The sequence below is a fragment of the Cynocephalus volans genome, chromosome 2 (genome assembly GCF_027409185.1).
Source record: "Cynocephalus volans isolate mCynVol1 chromosome 2, mCynVol1.pri, whole genome shotgun sequence".
Classification (NCBI taxonomy): domain Eukaryota; kingdom Metazoa; phylum Chordata; class Mammalia; order Dermoptera; family Cynocephalidae; genus Cynocephalus; species Cynocephalus volans.
Window position 1 is genome coordinate 37,883,079 of NC_084461.1, and position 14,481 is coordinate 37,897,559.

The window sequence follows — 14,481 nt, forward strand, 5'->3', positions numbered from 1 at the left end:
AAAGGAGAAATAGTATCTTTCCCAGACAAACAAATACTGCAGGAAAACACCACCACAAGACTGGCCCTACAAGAAATCCTCAAGGGAGTCCTATGTCTGGAATCAAAAGAGTGATAACTATCATCATGAATACATGAGAAAGGATAAAAACCACTAGTAGAGCAGATACACTCTATGAGACACTCAAATGAGAAAGAGAAAGAAAATGTATCACCACAAAAAACCAGCAAACAGCAAAGACAAACAATAAAAGGGAAAGAAAAGAACAAGAAATATAAAACAACCATAAAAAATTAACAAAATGGCAAGCATAAGGCAATGCTTTTCAATAACAACCCTGAATGTAAATGGATTAAATTCCCCACTTAAAAGACACAGACTCACTGAATGGATTAAAAAACTAGACCCAACTATTTGCTGCCTGCAAAAAACCCACCTCACCAATAAAAAGACACATAGACTAATAGTGAAGGTGTGGAAAACTTTATTCTATGCAAATGGAAATGAAAAACTAGCAGGAGATGCCATACTTATGTTAGATAAAATAGACTTTAAACCAAGAAATAGACACATGAAGCTGGGGGAAGCAGAATCCAGCCACACCTAAGCATGCTGCTGCCACCACCCTGGGGCCCTGTTGGGGTCCTGAGGCTTGGAGCCAGGGGAAGCTGAACCCAGCTTCAACTAGACACACTGACAATGTTGCCCTTGGACCCTGCCGGAGTCCTGAGGCGTGGAGCTGGGGAAAGCCAAACCCAGCTACGACCAGGTCAAGAGCATACCAAAACACCACTTCCATGTGGGTAGCCTACCATAGGCACTGCAATTGCCACAGCTGCTGCAAAAGCTCCTAGTCTCTATGGCAGCAATCACAGCCACCATAGAGATGGCATATGCTAGACTCTCAAACTGCACTGACACAAGGAGAGGCACCAGCAGAGACAAATAAACAAACAGTAAAAAACAAAGAAGTCTTCTCTCTCCACAAAACACACTGCAGAGTAATAGAAGAAATATCTGCTTTATGATAGTAGAGGTCCTCCTCTACTATCTTCTACTATCCTCTACTTGATCACACCTGTCTCAGTACTGGACAGATCATCCAGGCAACAGATCAACAGAGGAACAGTTAAGCTATCAGATGGAGAGAACAAATCTCTGGTTATTAGAGGGGGAGGAGGAGGACAAAGGAGAGAGATTGGATAAGGGGCATAAAGAATAAGTATGAATTGTAATAATGAATATGCTACTAAAAAATAAAAAAAGAGTAAAAGAAGAGCACATGAGAACTTTGCTCTCTCTGCTCCACCATTTTTGCAATGTGATACTCTGCCATCACTTTCACCACCACCAAGGCTCTCATCAGATGTGTTTTCTGGACTTTGGACTTCTAGCCTCTAAAACTGTAAGCAATAAATTTTGTTTTCTTATTAAAAAATAAAAATAAAATAAACCAAGAAATATAAAAAGAAACAAAGAAGGACATTATATAATGATAAAAGGATTTATGCAGCAAGACAATATAACAATCTTAAATATATATGCACCCAACATTGGAGCACCCAGATATACAACACAAATGTTATTGAATCTAAAGAGAGAGATAGACCCCCAATACAATAATAGTTGGGGACTTTAACACACCTCTGTCAGCATTCATCAGATTACCCGGACAAAAAAATAGTAGGGAAATATTGGATTTAAATGGCAAGTTAGACCAAATGGACATGACAGACATTTACAGAACGTTTCATCTAACAACTGCAGAATATACATTCTTCTCATCACCACACAGGTTATTCTTCAGGAAAGATGTGTATGGCCTGGAACTGGAGGCCTCGGCTTCTTGGGAGGCTTCTGCAATGGCATTTGGGCTGGGTCTCAGATCTTGTGGAGGCAAGACCAAGGACAGGGAGTGGATCCCATCACCAAGCTGTGCCTCTGAGTCAAGGATATGAAGATCAAGTCTCTGGAGGAGATCTGTCTCTTCTCTGTACCCATCAAAAAGTCTGAGATTATCGACTTTTTCCCTGGGGCATTTCTCAGAGACAAGGTTTTGAATATTATGCCTGTGCAATAGTAGAATTGTGCTGGCCAGCAAACCAGGAACAAGGGACTTGTTACCATCTGTTACAATAATGGACGTGTCATCTAGGTGTTAAGCACTCCAAGGAAGTAGCTACTGCCATGAGTGAGGCCATCATCCTGGCCAAGTTCTCCACAGTCCTATGATGTAAGGCTAACAGGGGGAAAAGCCTGGCAAGCCCCACACTGTCCCTTGCAAGGTAACAGGCAGCTGTGGCTCTGTGCTGGTGCGTCTCATCCCTGCTGCCAAAGAAGCTGCTGGTATAGCTTCCGGTAACTGTTACCCATCTTTGGTGTTCCTTGATACATCACTCTAGTTGCTCTTTTCATCTTCTATCTTTGTCTTCTCTCTTGTCTCTTATAAAGATACTCGTCATTGGATTTAGGGCCTACCTGGGTAATCTTGGACTGGATGATCTTATATCATGATGATTAAATTCACTACATCTGTAAAGACTTTTTTCCCAAAGGTCACATTCACAGGTTCTGGGGGATATGACATGGACATATCTTTTTGGAGGCCAACATTTAGCTGCTACCTTATGATGATCTCTTCATATGTAAACATGAGGGAGAGAGAGAAGTGTTCTACTTTACCTTAATGGTCACTGCAATTTTTTTTTTTAAATAAAGAATTTTTCAAAATAAAAGTCATCCATAAATGGACCCAGAGTATAAGTTTACTATTCATAATATTATCCTTTCAAAATCTGAATCCATAAATCCTTATTAAAACTAAAGAACTACTTAATATACTATTACCCTTATTTTTGCAAAACAATAAATTATGATCACCTCAATCTGTCAATAAATAAGTAGATAAACACAATTTTTTAATGTCTATATTATATTCTGTTGAATAAATGTACCAACACTATTCAACAAATCTCCTATGATAGATACTTGTGTTGTTCACAAATGTTCACAATTCTGAACAAAATTCTGGTGAATTTCCTTGTTTTATTCAGCTTTACACACTTGTCCAGTTAGCGTCTTAGGTAGATTGCCTAATCGAACACTCTTAAAAGTTTTAATGCGTAATGCCAGATTGCCCTTCAGTGTTTTGTATAAATGTACATTTCTGACAGGAGTATATGAGAGTGAGTGCTCATCTTCCCTTACTGATTTTGCGTATTTCTCATCTTCTAAGTTAATTTGTGAATATTCTAGTTAGGATTTCTGCAAATACATTAATGATATTTGTCCGTTGTTTCTTCTTTGTACAATTTTTGTTTCAAAGCCTGGTATTTACTATAGAGAGGCCTAAAAATTATAATCACACTTATTACTACAGGAAAAGGCTTAATAAGGAGTTCGGGAAAGTTTTGATGTTTGGCACATGTGAAAGAGAGCTGATGTTAAAACCAGATGCTCTTTAGGTAGTTTTGTTTTAACCAGGTAAGACTGGCTCAGCATGATAGAGGCAGAGGAAATGTAGCAGGTCTGGAGAGACTGAGAATAGATGGTAAGGGAGAAGTAATGGATGTGAGAGTTATTTCAGTGTACTTTGGGATTTTAAAGTTTATGTAAACTCTGCACTAAATAAAATGTGTTAGGGCTGGCCCGTGGCTAATTTGGGAGAGTGTGGCGCTCATAACACCAAGGCCACAGTTCGGATTCCATATAGGGATGGCCAGTTAGCTCACTTGGGAGAGCGTGGTGCTGACAACACCAAGTCAAGGGTTAAGATCCCCTTACTGGTCATCTTTAAAAAAAAATAAATAAATGAATAAAATAAACAAACAAATAAATAAAATGCATTAACATTCATGAAGTTTCTATATTGGACCACAGTGCAAAGTAGGGAAAGAAAACAAGAAAAAGACAGAAGTATTAGAAAGACACTGCACTAAAGTATTTTTAATAACAACATTTATGTTAAATGAACAGATAAAACAGTGGTTGTAATGAAAGAAACTCTTGAATGTTTCACTCTGTATGTTTATTTTAAAAAGGAACTCTTTCTGGACTCAGGGGCAATCACAATGACTTCCAAATCACGGGCAGGATCTCCTGGACCAATATCTTATGGCTAGAAATGAATCACCTGATTACATAGAAACTAACATAAACTTCTTAAGGTTTTATTTAGTTTCTTTGTTTTGTTTTGCTTTGACATGTACTGTGTGTGTGTGTATGTGTGTATTTAGTTCTATGGAGTTTTATCATGTAGGGTCTTGTATCTACCACTATAGTTCACATATAGAACAGTGCCACCACACCCTGCTCTTTTATAACCACACTCACCTCCCTCCCTCCACCCACACTTCCTCATCCCTAACTCCTGGTAACCACTAATCTGCTCTCCATCTCTGCAATTTTGTCATTTCAACAATGTCATATAAACGGAATCATATAGTATATAGCCTTTCAGTTTTGGTATATTTACTCACCATAATTTTCTTGAGATTGATCTATGCTGTTGCATGTATCGTCATTTATTTTTATTGTTAAATCCATAGTACGGATGTTAAGTGGTGAAGTTTTCAAATGCCTGTGGGAAATAGAGGAAGGAACTGTGAGTACTGATTTAAGGAAGGATTGCTGACTCGGCTGAGGGTGGAGGCCATTAACTTACACTGAATCCATCTCCACTGCTGTATGCTTTTTTAATCTTTTTGGTGGCTGGCTAGTACAGGCTTGCATACTTTTTACACAGCAGCTCTCAGCAACCACGGCATAAGATCGGAAAATATGGGTGATCGGAAGGATTAAGGCTGGAGTTCTGACCAGCAGTTACCTACCACTGTATGTACTGTTTACTGTATGTTGGGGAATATACTGACACGATGTAAATCATTTAATTTAATCCTCACAGCAACCCGAGGAGCAGATAGTTACCATTATCCTCATTTTACAAATGAAAAATTGAGGTCTAGAAATATTAATTAACTTTCCCACTATCACACAAAAAGTGTAAAAGAACAGAGATATTTGAACCCACATCTCTCATAGTCCAAAGCCTCTGTTGGTAAGTAGTATGATATAGAGTCTCCCCAAAGGGCTAGTCATAAAGCAGCTGAGGTTCTGAAAAGTGGAGGAATGGGGAAGAATGTGAGGGCAATAGCAAACTAGTGGAATGATCAAAGATCCAGGAGCTGGGAGTAGGGTGGTTCTAATCTCTACTCTGCCACTAGCTAATTGCGCTAACTTAAGCAAATCACTGAAGTCTTCCGAGCATCAGGTTTTTACCTGTGAAATGTAGAGAATAATATTTACATTAACATACTTCACTGAATTGTTGAGATGATTTAGAGATAAGATGCAGGAATTCTCTGGAAAGTTATAAGTACTACACAAATATACTTTAACAGTAAAGTAATTTTCTGATACTTTGACGACTGTGACTTACTATGTGAGCTATAAGTCATGCTCTATGGACCAAACTGTATTTTTGCCTTAGGGAATTTGAAGTACAAATTAGTAGAATACATACGTTCTATTAGCATACATATACACACATATAAGATATAACATGTATGTATGTACATATGTGTAGGCATGGAGGAGGGATTTGGACCGAGAAAGGTAAAGAGACTGCATATTATCACTAGTGTTAAACTATAAAATATAGTCAGATTAACTAGACAAGGCTGTGTTGGCCTTGTTTAAAAAAAACTACAGTCAAATCAAATTGGACAGAGTTTATCTGAGCAAAGACCGACTCATGAACAGGCAACACTCAGAATCGGAAGGGTTCAGAGAGCTGTGCTCCCCAACGTGAGCAGCAAGCCTTTGTAAGCCAAACATGGAAACATGGTAGAGAAATTACTTGATTGGATGCAGCTAAGCATTTGTCTTATTGGGGTATGATCCAGTGGAAAGTTCTTAGTTAGAGGTTAGTTGGCAGTTTCTTAATCGCTTAAGCTTCATTTTACTGTTTACACTGAATTGGGTTTTGGTTTGTGCCTTGGGATGAATGTCTTCCCAGAACTTAATGCCCAATGTAATTGCTGAGGGTGAGAAATCCTATTATGGTAATTGAAAGGTGAGGCCTTGAAGAGGTGATTAGATTGTAGGACAGTAGTGAATGGATTAATAATGGTGATCAGGGGCATGGTTCTGAGGGATTTGAAAGGATAGTGAATTAGAAGGTTGGTCTCTCACTTTCTCTACTCCACCATCTTGCAGTGTGATACCCTGCTGTCACTGAAGTCATTAACAAAGAAAGCCTTCACCAGATGTGTTCCCTGGACTTTGACTTCTATCCTCTGAAACTGTAAGCAATAAATTTCATTTTCCTACAAATCACCCGTTCCAGATATTTACAAGCAACAGAAATGAACTAATACAGTTTGCTTATGTAGGAGCTCTGGTTACAGAGACAACTTCAGGTGAATGGTCTCCTTTTTATTTGCTTTAACAACTCTTTGAATAATTTTCTTTCAGGGACTTGAACCTGAAATTTGCATCTTCTGTATCTATGTAGGAAATCTGATTAAAATAGATTGACTCGGTATAAGGGCAGAGGATTAATAAAGACCATGAGGATTGGGTGGGTGTGGAATGAAGAAGGAAAGCCAGACAGGAGGGACTATTTAAAACTGTTTTATGCCATCATCTAGACTTCCTGTGTATGTGTTCATTGCCTAAAGGCAACCTCTGGCAGTAGACTGTACTTCTCTGCTTTTCAGACATTGTAGGCATAGCTAAGGGATCATGCTATCTGAGCCTCAAATGCTATCTTCAGTGTACATCTGGGTTTTTGCTACTAAGTAGCCTCCAATCACCCTTTCCCTAACAATAGTATGCAGTTTTAAAAATGAAATCCTCCTTTCCCTGCTTTCAGGTCAAATAATTTGTGTGAGATTGACCCACCCTCAGCTTCAAGGGTGGGAGGTGATCTCAGCCTCATCTGGAGACAGTGATGGGCTCAGGGATGAGCACGTGGTCAAATTCAAGTGAATTAGGATCAGACTCTTAGATTTGGTTCCAATTGTTAGAGAAGAGAAAGCACTTCTTTTCTGATGGTTTCTAATTATGAAGTTGCAGGTCTGATGATTCTGGCAGCCTTTTCCTACCATTAGCAGATAGACTCTGAGAATTAAGCCAACAGAGAGGCAGGAGAACAGGCAGTTGCTGAAAGACCTGGTCCTAATGGGTATATGTGGGCCTCTGTTTTTTAGTTATATGAGCCAACAAATTATTTTATTTTATTTTTAGTTTAAGCCATGTGGGGGTCTAATTTTTTGTCAGTTACACAGAGTAATTGAACTATATTGATCAACTGTTTAGCACCGAAAGTCTCATATCTCATGAAAGGCTTTAGTTCCAGGAAAACCCGGACATTTGGTCTCCCTAGAAGACACATGGGTTCCTGGAATAAAACCTACACTTTTCAGGTTTCTTTACAGCCAGGTATGGCCATGTGATTGAGTTCTTGCTAATGGGATATAAATGGAAATGAACAATGCAGCTTCCAGGCAATGCCCTTAAAAGGAGGGCACATGATCTCCATTTCTTCCTTTCTACTGGCCAGAATATGAATGTGATGGCTGGACTTCCACCAGCATCTCAGATCCAGAGGAGATCTTGGGAATGGAACTGCTTGGGAATGTAGCTGAGCAGCAAGACAGGAGTCTGGCACCCTGACACTATGTAGTGCTATCCTGGACTGATAATCTCCAAACTTCTTGAATCTGAGAGAGAAATGAGCTTCTATTGTGTTTAAATCTCTGTGTGTGATTTTTTTTTATTTCTATATTTTACAACTAAATCTAATCCTAATTCATTGATACAATGTCTGATTGAAATAAACCCTTCTAATGTATGTTTGCCTCTCTAAACATTATACCAGCTATAATTGCACTTACCCAACTCACCTCTCTAAAATGGTCACAATTTCAACATGAGAAAATATCCATCATTACAAATATAAGTCATCAATTTGGGGGTTTCCAGTGAGAGAACAGAGGAATTTATTTATGATCCATGTTAATAGTGTATTTTTTGTTTGCCTACTTCGTATGCACTCCCCTTCCTCCTTAACAGGGCCTCAATTTTGTACAGATTTCTTTCTTTTTTTTTGTTGTTTTTTCGTGACCGGCACTCAGCCAGTGAGTGCACCGGTCATTCCTATATAGGATCCGAACCCGCAGCGGGAGCGTCGCCGCGCTCCCAGCGCAGCACTCTACCGAGTGCGCCACAGGCTCGGCCCTGTACAGATTTCTATTTCCACCTTTTTAATTTAATTTTTTATTTCTTTATTTTTATTTTTTCTAAAAATGACCGGTAAGGGGATCTTAACCCTTGACTTGGTGTTGTCAGCACCACGCTCTCCCAGGTGAGCTAACTGGCCATCCCTATATAGGGATCCGAACCCTTGGCCTTGGTGTTATCAGCACCACCCTCTCCCAAGTGAGCCACAGGCCAGCCCTATTTCCACCTTTTTTAAACACCTCACAGGTTTAGAAATAGAACTTGTGATGGTTAGTTTTATGGCTATAGTACTTACTTATCTAATCAAATACTAATGAAAAAGCTGCTGTGAAGAATTTCAAAGAGGTGGTTAGTAGCAACGATCAGTTGACTTTAAGTAGATTACCCCTATTGGCTGTTTCTCTGGAGAACCCTATTACAGACCTGATCAGCATATTTTATTTTAATCTTGGGTTTTCTTACATTAAGAGCCTTGAATGGCTGCAGCCCTTTTATTGTCAGGCTGAGGATGAAGCCAACACACAAAGATGGCAGAGTCAAGACACTTGTACAGAAATGGAGCACTAAAGCCTGCCTTGCCTCTGGGATTCATTTTCCAAACCGTGTATTTCCTCATTGCTTAGGTTATAGTTGGATTTTCTGAGAACTGCAGTCAAAATTATTCCACCTAATACAATTCTTTTCCTTAAGATAAGTTCCTTAGGATATTAGGAAGTTAGTGCGGCCAGTTGTGCACATGGTTTAAACATTTTTTATTAGGGATGATAGTCCTTAATAGATCCTTTATTGAGGATTAAAAACTAGTAATAAAATCCAAGTGCAGTCCTAATAGAAACTTCGTAAGTAAGTTGAATAGCAGTTATTTGCAATGTTTTCTTTTCTTTCTTTCTTTTTTTTTTAAGGAATATTTATTAAGTGCCTTTTATGGGCCATGGATCCGGTACAAGGATCTGAACCATTGACCCTGGTGTTATCAATATCACATTCTAACCAACTGAGATAACCAGCCAGCCATGCAATGTTTTCAATGTGTCCTCTTAATTTGGATTAGAATTAAGAATCCAGTGAAGGTCTAATAATGCACTCTATCTTAAAATGTCATGTCTCCAACAAAGCAGAGAACTTGGAAATTAGCTGATATTGCAGCAATAGTGCACACTTGTTAGAATTAATTTGTTTGGTAGATATATCTCACAGGTAATACAGATATCATTAAAATTGCTAAAATAAATAATAAAATTGGGCTTCTCACAGAACAGGTGATAAGGGCGGGGGTACTCTGCTGCTAGCTGAGGCTCCCCACAATCTGTTACCAGATCCAAGTCTGGCTGCCTGCCCCCAAATAAAAATAAACAACCCCTAAAGTCAAATGTTGGAGGAAACTGAAGTCAGCTTTTATTCAGGAATACGAATGACCGGAGGAGAGGTGTTAGGCTAACTCATCTCTCTGTTAAAACTGAAGGAGAATGGCCAGACTAAAACTTCTCAAAGACTCAGATTTACTGAGGGGTTTTTAAACAAGGGGTTGAGGGAATGAAACACGGGAAATGAAAAGCAGGAGGAAGGGGGATGTGAGCTGTGGGAGCTCCATGCAGGGAGTCAAATGCAAGGTCTTGCCAAGGCTCTGTCTGGTTTCTGTTCCTGTCCTTGCTGTTATCTCAGGGTACTGCTGGAGGGATGGAATCAGTATAACTTTATCGATGTCTTCCTTGGTTTCCTAGGCTCTGGATAGCATGTGCAAGTCTACAGGTCCAGGATGGCTGGAAAATAACTTTACATTCATGTAAATAATGTCATCTTGCCCCATAACCAAGGTTCAAAATATCAGGTAACCATGTGAGGGAACTTAGAGAAATGCATGCCAAGAAAAAAATTGTGTCCTTTCAAAATCTTTTAGTGTCCATGAGGTTTTAGGTCCCAACATGGCTTCAGTCCTGCACACTCCAAAACAGGGAAGATGATTAATTATCAGGGGTGTGGTGGGAAGAAATAGTTTCTTGTAAAATAAAGTGAGACCTAGCAAACCTAAATGCCACAATAGTTTTTCTGCTCTGTTCCAGAACAGATTTATTCTAGAGCTTAAATTATGTAGTTCTTATTATTCAAGACCCCTTTAATTATCATGCCTTTAATTTTTTAAATCCTTCCACCCAGAGCAGCTTTTAATTATCGTTATGCCAACAGAGAAACTGATACTCTTGCTGTCTCTCTCTCTCTTTCTGCAAATGTAAAATTCAAAAATGAATTGCTGATTTTCTAGATGAAGGTAAAAAGTTACATTAGACAAAAGTTTTATTCAGCTGGATTTTCATAAAGAACTTCAGAAATCAATAAGACTGAATTACTCTCACCAACATCCTTCTCCAGATTTATTTGGGACAGTAAATGTCACCATCATCGACCAAGTTGTTCTTGCCAGAAATTTGGAAGGCATCCTTGAGAAGTCTTTCTACTTCACCTCTCACATCCAATTCTGTCACCAAGTCCCATTGATTTTTACCTCTGCAGTGTGTCAAATTAATTCACATCTCTCCATTTCCACCGTCCCCACTCTAGTATGAATTACTCCATTTCTTATCCAGAAAAATAGTCTCCCAACTGAACTACTCACTTCTCTTTCACACTCCAGACATTCTATTCTCCTGATAGCAGCCAGAATGAAGTTGTTAAAATAATATTTGGTCATACCACTACTTTTTAAAATACTTCAGTGACTTCCTGTTCCACGTAAGATAAAGTCCACAATCTTTAACATGGCATTAGAGACCCTACCTGACTTGCCAGTAACCTACACCCATGTTGTATTCTGTTCTTTTGGTTGCAAGCAACATAAATGGACTCAGATTGTTTTCAGGATGGAAACAATCAAGGAAAACTTGAGCAACCAAGACTTAGGGAGATGAAGAAACCAAGTTCTCCCCCAGGAACCTCAGCAACAGCTAGTGGATATGTCTCTCTGGAATACTGACAGTAATGTGATTAGTCTTATCTCTGTACTTTTTAAAGTTTCAAATTATCAGGAGAAAGAATCAGATTGGCTTGGCCTCTGTCAGATTTTTACCCTTGGCTCTATCTCCATGAAGTTAGGTCTGTCTTCATTACTGTTTAATGTGTGCCTGGCATATAAAAGGTATTCATTAAATACTAAATTAAGAGGCCGGCCTGTGGCTCACTTGGGAGAGTGTGGTGCTGATAACGCCAAGGCCACAGGTATGGATCCCTATATAAGGATGGCCAGTTAGCTCACTTGGGAGAGCGTGGTGCTGACAATACGAAGTCAAGGGTTAAGATCCCCTTACCAGTCATCTTTAAAATAAATAAATAAATAAATACTGAATTAATGACCCAATTGAATATATGAATGGGTCATGGCCAGAGGCAGAGTCAGCAAATACAGACGTGGCCAATGAGGGCTGACACCAAGATTCGGAGATGTATTTCCACAATTGTGAGGGAAGCATCCACTCAAGAAATAACCTCCACATGTGCTCTTCAGCCTTACCATGCTCCACTCCCCCCCTCGCTCCAGGGGCCTTTAAGCTTCTTTCATTCCTCCAAACTGCCAAGCTCTTTCCAAAATGAGTTTTTGCTCATGGTATCTACTGTAACTGATATGTTCCTCCACACTGTGCCAGTTATAGATTTATTGCCTCTCAGCTCCAATTTATTCTTTTTGCCTGTTTTTTGCCAATATATCTGGCACAAAATATAAATATTTTAAATATTTAAAAGTGTTCTTTTGCTAATATATCTGGCACAAAATAAATTTTTTTTTTTTTCCTTTGACAGCTGATACAATGTTAAGCTTTGACAGTAGAGGGAAATAGAGAGACATTGCGGGAGGCAAAAGGTCTTCTTTGCCGGTCTTGGTGTCCATTCTTGGCAGGCTCCTGAAGCATGGGCAGCTTGCTGACACCAGCCTCCTGCCACAGATACAACTGCTTTGGCACCAGACTTCTGTAGTGCATGGCAGCCAACCGCTTCTCCTGACATCCACCTTAGGCAGTTTTGTAGCAGAGTGCCTCCTGTGAGATACTTCTGTATGAACAGCTCTCCCTAACACCCTAGGGGACAGATTTCTGGCAAGTTCCAATGGATGGAGTTCCAGCAAGTTCCACTGGTATGGCCCACAGTGACTTCTCTGCCATCCAATGACCCGTGGCTGTGAGCTCTCCAACAAGGTTTGGACTTAGTCCCGGGGTGTATTAGTCCTTTTATGTTGCACGTAACAAAATACCTTCAACTGAGTGACTTATAAAGAAAAAGAAAATTATTGCTTTCATTTTTTGAGGCTGGGAAGTCCAAAGTCCATCTGGTGTTGGTGACAGTGTGACCCAAGAGTCTCACATTGCAAGACGGTAAAAGCAGAGAGAGCAGAGTCTCCTCTTCTTTTAAAGCCCTCAGAACCACTCCCCTGACCACCGTTTTTAATCCATTCACTACTACATGGTCCTACAATCCAATCACCTCTTCAAGGCTCCACGTTTCAATTACCGCAATAGGATTTCTCACCCTCCTAACAATCACAGTGGGGGCTAAGTTTCTAATACATAAAACTCAGGGGACATAATTCAAGCTGCAATGAGTTTTGGGGGGACATAACTCAATCCACTATATGGGGTAATGGCTGCTCCTTATATCTGCTATTCCTCTATTCTTCAGAGCCTTATTTCTTACTAGCCAATCTATTGTCACTCCAATCCCCTTTTATGTAGTTAATAATTCTTCATATGAAATTTTCACTGTTCAAGTTACCATGTGGTTTCCCTTGATTGGATCACACTGATACACTCTCCACTCTTCACCTGGCTAATTTTATTTATCAATTAGGTGTTAATATCATTTCCTCAGACATTCCTATTCTGATCTCTCAAATCAAATCATATCCTTTTACATACAAGTAACTGGTGGCAACAGAAAAAGAAATAAAACTCAATCCCTACTCAGAAAGAGTTGGCAAATTTATATTAGGATTTATATAAGACCCACACAAAAAATATAAAGCAGTTACAGGAAGGTTCTGAAAGGTACAAATTATAAGCACTGGTAATTCAAGGACAATCAAGAATTTTATTTTAGAAAAGATTTCACATTTCTTATAAACATCCCTAAAAATTAGTTTCTTCTTAGCTAATTAGATTTTATCCATTATATATCAGTGGGGAAGAAAATGGCACAATTGAGATCAATTATTTGTTTTTGAATATATTTTTGGTAGATTGATAGTGATTATTAATTTCTCTGAAATTTTTTAATATGGATCATACTTTTCATTTGTTCTATTCATGCAGATTTCCTTAGGTAAAAATAAGTACTACAAATTGGAGAGAAGTTACTCATATTTCTTCTTTTCTAGTGCAGGGTTCTCTGGCTTTAAGCACTTCACTCAGTGTGCCTTGGTAAAGGCTGGCTGTTATCTGTTTCTCTCTATGAGGACACAGACATCTAAGGATGCTTACTTTGGTATAATCCTGGACAAATCACAAAATCATGTATTCGAAGGTCTGGAGGGGTTAACAGTCACATCCTCTTCACTTCCATCATCTGGAAATGAGGAGCTGCAATACATAATCTCAAACCCCTTCCAACTTCTTTGAAGATAAGCACACAATAGAGTATCAGTTGGGCAATACTTCCCAGTATTAAGTATGTTTCCTGCTGAAAGTCCGTGGCCATTTAATGCATTACTAGAACTGTAATTTTTTTTAAGATAATATATTTAGTGAGGTCTGGCATTTTGAGGTGCCAAATGCCTACTAGAATTCTGATTCGTTAGTCCACCTTGATCATGTAATGCAGTCTTTCTGGCCTTCAGCTTCTCGATTATAAGCGGAACAACGATATTCACAAGGTAACATGTAGTTTTCGTTCAATTAATAAACATTTTCTGAATAGTCTGTGCCAGATACTGCTCTAGGCACCGAGGACACAGAATTAATACTCGATTCCTGTCCTCTATATCTAGGGTGAACTGACGGGGAGGAAACTGGTGTTACAGACGTCAGTTAGAAAGTCATTGTGGTCAATCACTTATACATCAAAACACACGATTTCCCTATTTTTAATATTTCCTATGAAATAAAAACTTCCTTTTTAAAGAGATAACATAGGATGAAGATTATTCAAGTTATACTTTGTCAAATTGAAAAACAAATAAACAGTTACAGATTTGTCTGACCAGAGACAAGAAAGCAGTCTAAGAATGCAAAGTGTAAATCAGACTTGTTGACTGAATGC